This window comes from Lygodium microphyllum, chromosome 24 (genome assembly GCF_053477565.2).
Source record: "Lygodium microphyllum isolate KBCC chromosome 24, Lygodium_microphyllum_v1.1.10, whole genome shotgun sequence".
In the NCBI taxonomy this organism is placed as follows: domain Eukaryota; kingdom Viridiplantae; phylum Streptophyta; class Polypodiopsida; order Schizaeales; family Lygodiaceae; genus Lygodium; species Lygodium microphyllum.
In genome coordinates, this window is record NC_141158.1 from 47520432 (window position 1) to 47529530 (window position 9099).

The 9099-nt window shown below is 37.9% G+C and overlaps 3 pseudogenes; 1 reads left to right on the plus strand and 2 right to left on the minus strand.

The window, feature by feature from the left end:
* Positions 1-926: 926 nt before the first annotated feature.
* Positions 927-8592, plus strand: LOC148015049 (uncharacterized; annotated as a pseudogene).
* On the minus strand, positions 2699-3169 carry LOC148015050 (uncharacterized; annotated as a pseudogene).
* On the minus strand, positions 4503-5784 carry LOC148015051 (uncharacterized; annotated as a pseudogene).
* Positions 8593-9099: the final 507 nt, after the last annotated feature.

Sequence of the window (9099 nt, forward strand, 5' to 3'; positions counted from 1 at the left end):
TCATAGCCATAGAGGTCTCCAAGGTAAACTAGGAACTGTCTTTCCCTTAGGGTCCTAATGAGAGAGTCAACTATTTTGGTGTTCTCACTACCAAGATTGCTCTCAAGGCCTTAACAAGGGAGCAAAACTATATTGGTATTCCATAAACTATCTTGCCCTTCGTGCAAGGCTTGAGCGCAAGCCCATGTTGTGCTTTCAACAAGCTCTTCCATATAGAGTTGGACACTACTAGCCATTGGGGGGCTATTCAAGGGGGTTAAAATATACAAGTGTCGCTTATATGATGATGGGTGCATCTCATAGGAGACTTTGTCGTTGTATAAGCGACATTAAAAAAAAAAACCTTTCCATCACATAAACGACGACGAATGTCGCTTACACGACGGCGTCACTTAAGCGATTTTTGAAAATGATGCAAAAAGAAACGTTTACGCACTGCTTTGTGTCACTTAAGCGATGGTATTTTTCATCTCCCCAACTGCACGAGATCATTACCTTGTTTGTATAAGAGTGCAAGAGGGCGACACGTCATCGATAGAGAGACCAACTGCAATTGAGACGATAGAGATAGAGAGAGAAAGAAGGAGCCACAGCGAGAGAGAGACAAACTGAGACGATAGAGGTAGAGAGAGAAAGAAGGAGCCACAGCGAGAGAGTGACAAACTGCTACTTCACTGAGAGAGGGGGCCATGGCGAGACTCCTTGAGGCTTGGCGGTCGCTTGCATTAGGTAAGGAGAGAGAGAGAGAGAGAGAGAGAGAGAGAGAGAGAGAACGTAAGAAGAGAGAGGGAGAGAGCTCCCCTCCTTTGGCCAACTGCTTAGTAAGTCTTGCATATTTAGTCAATGTTTCTCATTAGATAGATTGAGGTTTCCTCTAACAATGTATCTCTAGTCTGACATATAGTTGTTTTAACTATATAGATACGATGAGTGACCACACCCGTAAAGTGAAGGTGGCGATCATCAAGACTTTGCTACGAGGTAGTGGAGTGTTTGGAGATAAATTGTTAGAGGCCGTTGCAGATTATGTGAAGATGAATGAAGCCATTTTAAATAGTGCCATCGAGATTCTTGGGAGATTCAGTATGCTTGTACATCCTCTCGAGGGTACATCCTCCCAGTCACATGGAGGAGTGGAGTCTTCTTCTCATGCACACACTACACTGGTAAGCTTCTCGATTAATAAAATAGTAATGTCATCATTTTTTCACATTTAGAATTTTGAATATATATATCCTTTTGATGTCTTTGTTTTCTTAGGACTCCTATCCTAGGTACATCACATCACAAGAGTCAGTGGCTTACTCCTATTGTACCTCCTCCCACTCAAGTGACACCTGATTCATAGGCTAGTGGCCGTCAATCCCATAGGCATATCTTTTATGGTGATTATGGATTAATAATCAATTAGTTTTTAAGAACTCACATCTCAATGTATCATATGTTTATATTGTATCTAGGCATCAGCGCGCAGAGTATCACACCACTAGCCCGATCAATTGGTGAGACACCATTAGTGGCCCCACCAATAGTGATATGCACGTGCACTGGCACTTTGGGTGTCACATGCAACATCATGCCTGACAAGGGTATTCTTCATGTTAGAGTTGGCATTGCCTTGAGAAATTGGATGAGAGACCACTGCATGTCTTATCTATAGTGAGTTCATGTACCATGGGAGTAAGTATTATTTAACATAAAGAATATGAATTACAGTTTTTTATATGAAATAGTAATTAACTTTATTTTTCAATGCAGAGATTAGCTTGAGGATGACAAGAAATATGTCTTCAACACACTAGAGATGGAGTTTGCGACAGGATGGAGTCAAAAGTGGTTGCTCAAGCAAATGTGCAAACTCATGAGTCATCGATGCAACAATGCATGGTATGTAGAGAGAGAGAGAGAGAGAGAGAGAGAGAGAAATGAAACAAAATAAAATGCTATATTTACGTCTTCAAAAGGCCAAAATGACCTATGAGACCAAAAAGTTATGACTAGAGAGCTCTATAACCAATGTCAGGTAGAGCATCAGTACTAATGGTTTGCTGCAGAACAAGCATAAGATCATACATATCTATGGTCTCTCAATATGCATCCATGAGGTAGCTGACAATCATGGGGACCATACTGCTGCCGCATATAGCAAAGCTAGGATGACCATACATCAAAGCTGGGGTGACCATAGTGTCATAGAGAGAGAGAGAGAGCAGGACTGGAGCAGCAAATGGGCATCATGGGGGGGGGGGGGGGGGGGGGTACTGTAGGTACTGAGGGTGCTGCCAAAACTATTGCGAGGAAATGATAGAAGATTGTTGGCTTTGATGGTCTATTGCTAAGCAAAGTTGATCGAGGAAACAATGCTTGATTGCAAGCACTAAAGGTTGAGATGTTGATACTGGGGTTGAAATGTGAGATAAAGTCCTTAGTAGAGGGGAATCGAACCCTGATATGAACTTTCTTTCAATGAACTTGAAGGTAAGATTACCTTGTACACAGCTAGAGAAAGAAAAATGAGTCTAAGGGGAATCAAACCCCGACACTAGCCATATAAGGCTATCACCACAAGACTCCCCACCACCCACCCTTGTTAGTAAGTTTTCAAAAGAATAAAAATCATGACTTCATAATGAATTATTTTAAGATTAAATCTTACCGAACATCGAACATAGGTTGATCCGTGAGTTGACATATAAGACTAATAGTTCTCATCCTCATCTCTGAGATTAACCATCAATAAAATTTCATCTTTATTATCCTTGTTGACTTCCTGGAACTCCTCTGTCGTTAAATTTGTGTTGACATTCATTTCCTCTGTAGGCTCAACATCCATTATTTCTTCCTCTTTGGTGTTTGCAATGTCAAAGTCTAGATCATTGTTGTTCTCATCATCTGCAATGTCATCATGATCAAAAAGAAGAATTATACACCTCTTTGGCGTTGATGTGTCCAGGTTTGAGGACGTAATCAATTCATCCTAATCCACTTTCTTAGGGTCAATGCTATCAAACAAGTGTTGACCTCTAGGTTGGACATGCTCAACTTGCCACCATGGATGAGCATATGTATTCTTGTAAAAGAACACTTGTTCAACATGAGTTGGTAGAATGTAAGGCTCTTTTGTTGCACATAATAACTTCGAGGAGTTGACAGACGGTTCTCTTTTCATTGTGGCATTATTGCCTTTATACTCAACATGAAACCAATCCACCTTCAAAATCACCTGTCAAAATACACCAATCAAAACTTTAGAATTATATATAGCTTCAAGAAATCCACATGTCATTGTTGCATGAAGAGAGATTTCATTTACTTGCTTGAAGATACGATACGATACTTCATAAATTCCAACTATGGCTCCCACGTAACCAAGTTCACTGTCGACAAGATTTGTGTCTCTTGAACTTGCACGTGATAATTTCTTGAAAGAGGCAACAATGCAAGAACCTTGAGTTAGATGTAAGTCGTCAATAGCTTTTATCCAAAGATGTTGTCCATAAGGCCACATGTTGGTATACATTCGAGCCTAGACCAATAAATATTTTTTTAAAAAAAATGAAATTCGATTGTTTAGTTCAGATTTTTCAAAACACAACAAGTTACCTATCATTCAACTTGATCATAAACTCTCTCTGTTCCATTGAGATTGGCTCATGATCACTAACCACCCCCGTTGCATATGGATGTATAACCAATCCATGAAAGTAGCTACGTCCCTGTTGCTATTTAGATTGGTTTGATGTCTGGATCTCCTCTTTTTACGTCTCCCAACTCATTTGCTCGCAAGTTCCTCCTTGTACTCATCAACAAATTGTTGCATGCATTCACTATTATAGACAATGAGAATAGAAATATCCCATTTATCCCAATGGACCTTGAGTCAAAAAGGGACTCCCTTACCAAACAATACCTCATCTAACATGGTAGAAGATGACTCGTTTGTCCATATGCGTGGAGCTTCAGAATCGGTTTTCTCAAGGTATTCACAAACGTAATACACGCATTCTTCAATCATCCATCCCTTTGCCATAGAACCCTCTAGTCTTGCTTTTTGATGTACATAACCTTTCAATACTCCCATAAATATCTCAGCCCAAAACATCCATCGAATGCTCACAACACTAGCAACCTCTTTCTCGTCCACTAGATGGACTAGAAGATGAACCTGGATATCAAAAAAGGAGGTTGGAAGTTCCTTTTCCATGAAACAAAGAAGCTATATACATTTACGCTTATTTTGTGGAACTTACCCTTTGGCAATCTCTTTAGATGTAATTCATCTATCAATAAAAGAAATAAGATATTAGAGATGCTTTTGAATTAAGAAGATATCAAATAAAATTTTATACTAAAAATTAAAGAGTTATAAATACCTTGCAAGAAATCCAAGGCAATATATTACATCTCGAACTCCTATTGTAGTACATCCATCAATAACAAGGGGTAGAACATGCTGCATACATGATTAATCCGATCAACAAAACATGCAAGAAAATAAATACTTAAAAAGATCTAGATAGATTTACCTTCACAAAATTGTGCCAATCATGTGTTTTTAAACCAAACAAGCTCTTGTAATCTAGAGTGAACATGTCTCGACAAGATGCTCCATATCTTGTAGGCGTACAAATCGACTAAATCTTCATGTTGATAGTCTCCAACTCTTCTATCGTGAGCACCCATGGGGCAGGCTCATAGGTTGTCTCACGTGGAGTTTCATCATAAAGTGGCCATAGGTTGGGCTTTGAGTTTTGATCCTTTAAGTCGTTTCTTGTTGCCGCCATGTCTTTCAAGCCAATGAGGTGTTGCCATAACGAATGCCCAATGTTCTTGAATATATGCATAGGATCAAGAAGATGACATATCTTCAAATCTTTCCAATATTCCAAAGCGGACCGTATCTAAGGACTTTGAGCTAGAGCACGTTTTCCTCTCACTTGCTTCTTCACAAGATCATCATCATTGCCGCTTATGATCTTCGAATCCAAATCGATAGTAGGTTCAATAGTCCACTTTAGATACCAATCCTTTAGTGTCATTGGTATTGGACATCTCTCTTCTTCTACCTTTCCATTAAAATGTATGGCTTTCCTTGTGTCTCGTAGATAATGATCTTTAGATAAAAATTGTCTATGTCAAAGATATATATATTTTTTGAGTTTTTTTACTATAAGCCAATCTCAACAAATCACCACAAATTGGACAAGCTTTATAACCATTTACCTAAGCAAAAACATAACAAAGGTGATTAGTGCAATGAACATCGTACAAACGTATGAGACAATATATATATTTAAACCATTTACCTAAGCAAAAACCATATCCTGGAAAGTTGTAGATAGTCCATGCTAAAATCCCACGAACAATGACCTGTCTTTGACCGATGCTTTTGGACATATCCATGACATCAATCCCTCTCCATAAATCTTGAAGATCATTGATGAGAGGGGCCAAATAAACATTCAGGGCTTTAACTTGTCATTTTCCTAAAATTAAGAGTGAGAGCATTAAATTCTCTTTCTTAATGTTGAGATCTGGGGGTAGATTATAGTTAATAACTACCACTGGCCATGTAGACCATTTACTTCATTTCATTGAAAATGGATTCACACCATCTAACGATATAGCCATCTTTAAATTGTGTGGTTCTTTTGCAAAATCTGGGCATCGCAAATCAATATGCTCAAATGCAGGACTATATGACGGAATTAGCATTACTCCATCTTTGCTCTTGTGCTCCGCTCCCCATGTCATAAGCTTAGCTAATTCGGGACTTTGGAACATATGTTTTATATGCGGAGCTAGGGAAAAATGTTTCAATACCTTTCTAGGGAACTTATCATTCTCCTCTTTATATAACAAGGCATTTAACATTTTGGACACGTCACACTATCCTCGTACAGACCTCTTTATAAAATACAATCACTCGGACATGCATGTATAGAATAATAGTCAAGTCCAAGACTACTTATCATCTTCTTGACCTCATCATATGATGCAAGAAGGGAATTGCTTGTGAGTAAGAAATTCTGAGAGAGTAGCTTGCAAGTTCATAAAAAATATGATCAATAAGAAGCAAACATGTTTAGAATGTAACAAAAAAATATGTTAGATTGTTACATACTTCAAAAGTGTTGAAATGGATAGATTACTCCATCCAGAATGGTTTTGAAGATTAAGAATAAGTGAGCTTGCATTTAGTCTTGTCACTTGGCTTCCTACGTAGATATGCTTTAGATCTTCTTCTAGAAGTTACTTCTCGTTGTTAGGAATATTGCTCGCGCTATCATTTTGATATCAATCCTCAATAAAATCATACATGCCACCATCGATATCAAAGATATCATCACGCCCATTAAAGTTCTTAGAATATTGTTTCTTTAGTCTTGCATACACATTAGGATAACTCCTTCATAGGATCCTCATGCACTCTATTGAAATGTGAGATATGTCATGTGAACATTGATTTGTGACATTATCGATGTCATAATCTAGAATCTACATATTTGAAGGTAAAGAAGATTGTATCAATAGCATGCTTCTATATAATAGGAAAGAGATGTGCATGATATTCAATAATTATCAAAAATATAAAACATTTAGAGACAATAAAAGACAATTATCAAATTAAATTATAGACAGTAGAGAACATGGTGCAAATTAAAGTATAGAATTAGGGTACAAGAGGCCAAAATAACATTAGGAATGGTATACAGTGAAGTTCTCAACCCTCATCTATTAAGGGTGCTCGTGGAGGTCTACACCATCCATAATTGACTAGCAATTCATCATCAACATCATGCAATGATCTTAAAGCATTGACAACTATGTATCTTTGTATATCCCTACTCATATGTCCTAGTTCATGACTATTCTCACAATCCACAAATGTGCAATTGGTTCTTGCACTCATCCCTTGACTATTATTGATTAAACTTGTTATGTTTCCTTGAGATTAAGGTCTTTCGTCAACATAGAGTCTTTGTCCTTCTGCATGTGTAGTCCCTCTATTAGAAAGGGAGGCTACATTGAGATATAACCCATAAGTAGTCATGCTCTGAATGTAGCGAGCAATTTGATGCCATGGACCCCATCTATATATATAAGGGTGACCTCTAAACGAGGGGGCACATGCAAATCCTATGCAATAAAGAGGCCTCATCCTACTCCACTGATGGTAGATAGAGCAATCATGTAATGATTGCCCCAAAAGCTAAAAACCACTCCATCTAGCGAAAGTGATCCTCTCTTCCATCCTCCATATCGTCTTCAATCATATGTCTATACTAGAGAATTCAAACAAGTAGGCAACAAATGACTTCCACCTGTCTCAGTTTGCTCAAAAGTACCATGAGTCATCTCATGTGAAAAGCACTCTTGTCGTGGCCTCTGATATGTGCCATGACAAGGAGCACACCAACATATAATAGACTCATCATAGTAGAAATCATCATAAATGAATTCATGTGCAGTATTGGAACTTTGTGCACCCAACCACCACTAGTAGGAGGTGGTAGTATACCCTCTGATTAATCCGAATCTGATTTTCAAGTACCATAAAAACATGAGACATTCATCAAATGATCAAATTTAAAAAATCAATAAAAGTAACAAAACATTGAAATCTAACAAGTTCTCTTGTATATTCTAAAACTTATTGTAATATGAAAAATGAATAGACACTATTGTATGGTGGAGACAAACAAGAGGAGGGTTGATATGTGCATGGAGACAAGTTCTTTGGTATATTCTAACGCTTATTGTAATATGAAAAATAAACAAATCCTACTATATGGTGGAGACAAACAAGAGGAGGGTTGATATGTGCATGGAGACATGGCAATACCTCCACAAGGAGAGATGCCTATGCATCAGTTTTCCTCAACAGAAGGTGTGTGCATTTGCTAATCTACATTAGAATTAATATGAACTTTGCTAGATTGATTCTAACTATTCTATAATCTATGTTATTTTGTTTAATCAAATTTACATAGGAGGCAGCATGAAAGAGAGTGCAAGTTGGTCACACATCTAGAACAAGCCGAATTGATTCTAACTATTCTCTCTTCTATGTTATTATTTTAAATCAAATTTACATAGGAGGTAGCATGAAAGAGAGTGATATCTGGTCACACATCTAGACTAGGCCGGATGAGATAGGATGGATTTGTGGCCACATTTGTGAGTATAGACCATTCAAATTTTAACTTTCAAAGGTAATATTATTGAATGAAGGAATCAATATGTCTTTGGTTTTGTCTTGATGTAGACCAAAGACTATGGTCGTGCACCTACGGAAGCAGTAGATGGAGTATGCCACATACTACGGCTACCGTGCTTTGCAGGGGACTGACAAGCCATATACAGTTGTGAGCATCATTGTTTTGTTTTTTATTTTCATATTAACTGTTATATATTTTTATTTCATTTCACTAACTAATGTAGGAGCAGTATGGCAAGGATGACATGATAGAGGTGGCTCAACAAGAGGCCAAGGGGTGATGCTGAGAGGCTAAGAGGAGCGATGGTGAGATTGCTAGCCATGATGGTGATGATCATGGAGATGGGGGAAATGGTGGTGTTAGTATTTAAGTGTTTAATATAGAAATAGAGACGAAGTGTGAGATTAAGCGAACTTACTGAGTTTTTGATATTAGATTAGTTGGACTACTACGAACGAGTGTCGTAAATATTGAGAAAGGCTAAGATAAATCATATAAATTAGTTACCAATATCACATATTCAGTGCAACAACTCCTAGGAGTTGGCTTGACAACTTGGTTAAAAGTGGCTTGGTCTTTGGCCGGTCATTTTTGGTGTGTTCGTCGAGAGCCAAGTGCACTCGAATGGGTGATTGATCTCCCTAGGATATTAAAATCCTAGGTATTGATGAGTGAATATGAGGTCTCTTTTCTAAGGGACTGTTTTTCGAATTTGCCCCAAAATTGCCAAAGGAGAATATTGGATTTGGCAAGAGACACAGACTTAGTAGAGGGGGGCAAATATTTTGGCCCAAAATTAAGTATAATTATTGAGAAGTTATCTTCTTGGAGTTGGGGTTATAGCGATTGCATGCAAACCATAGTTTTGTTAGCAGCA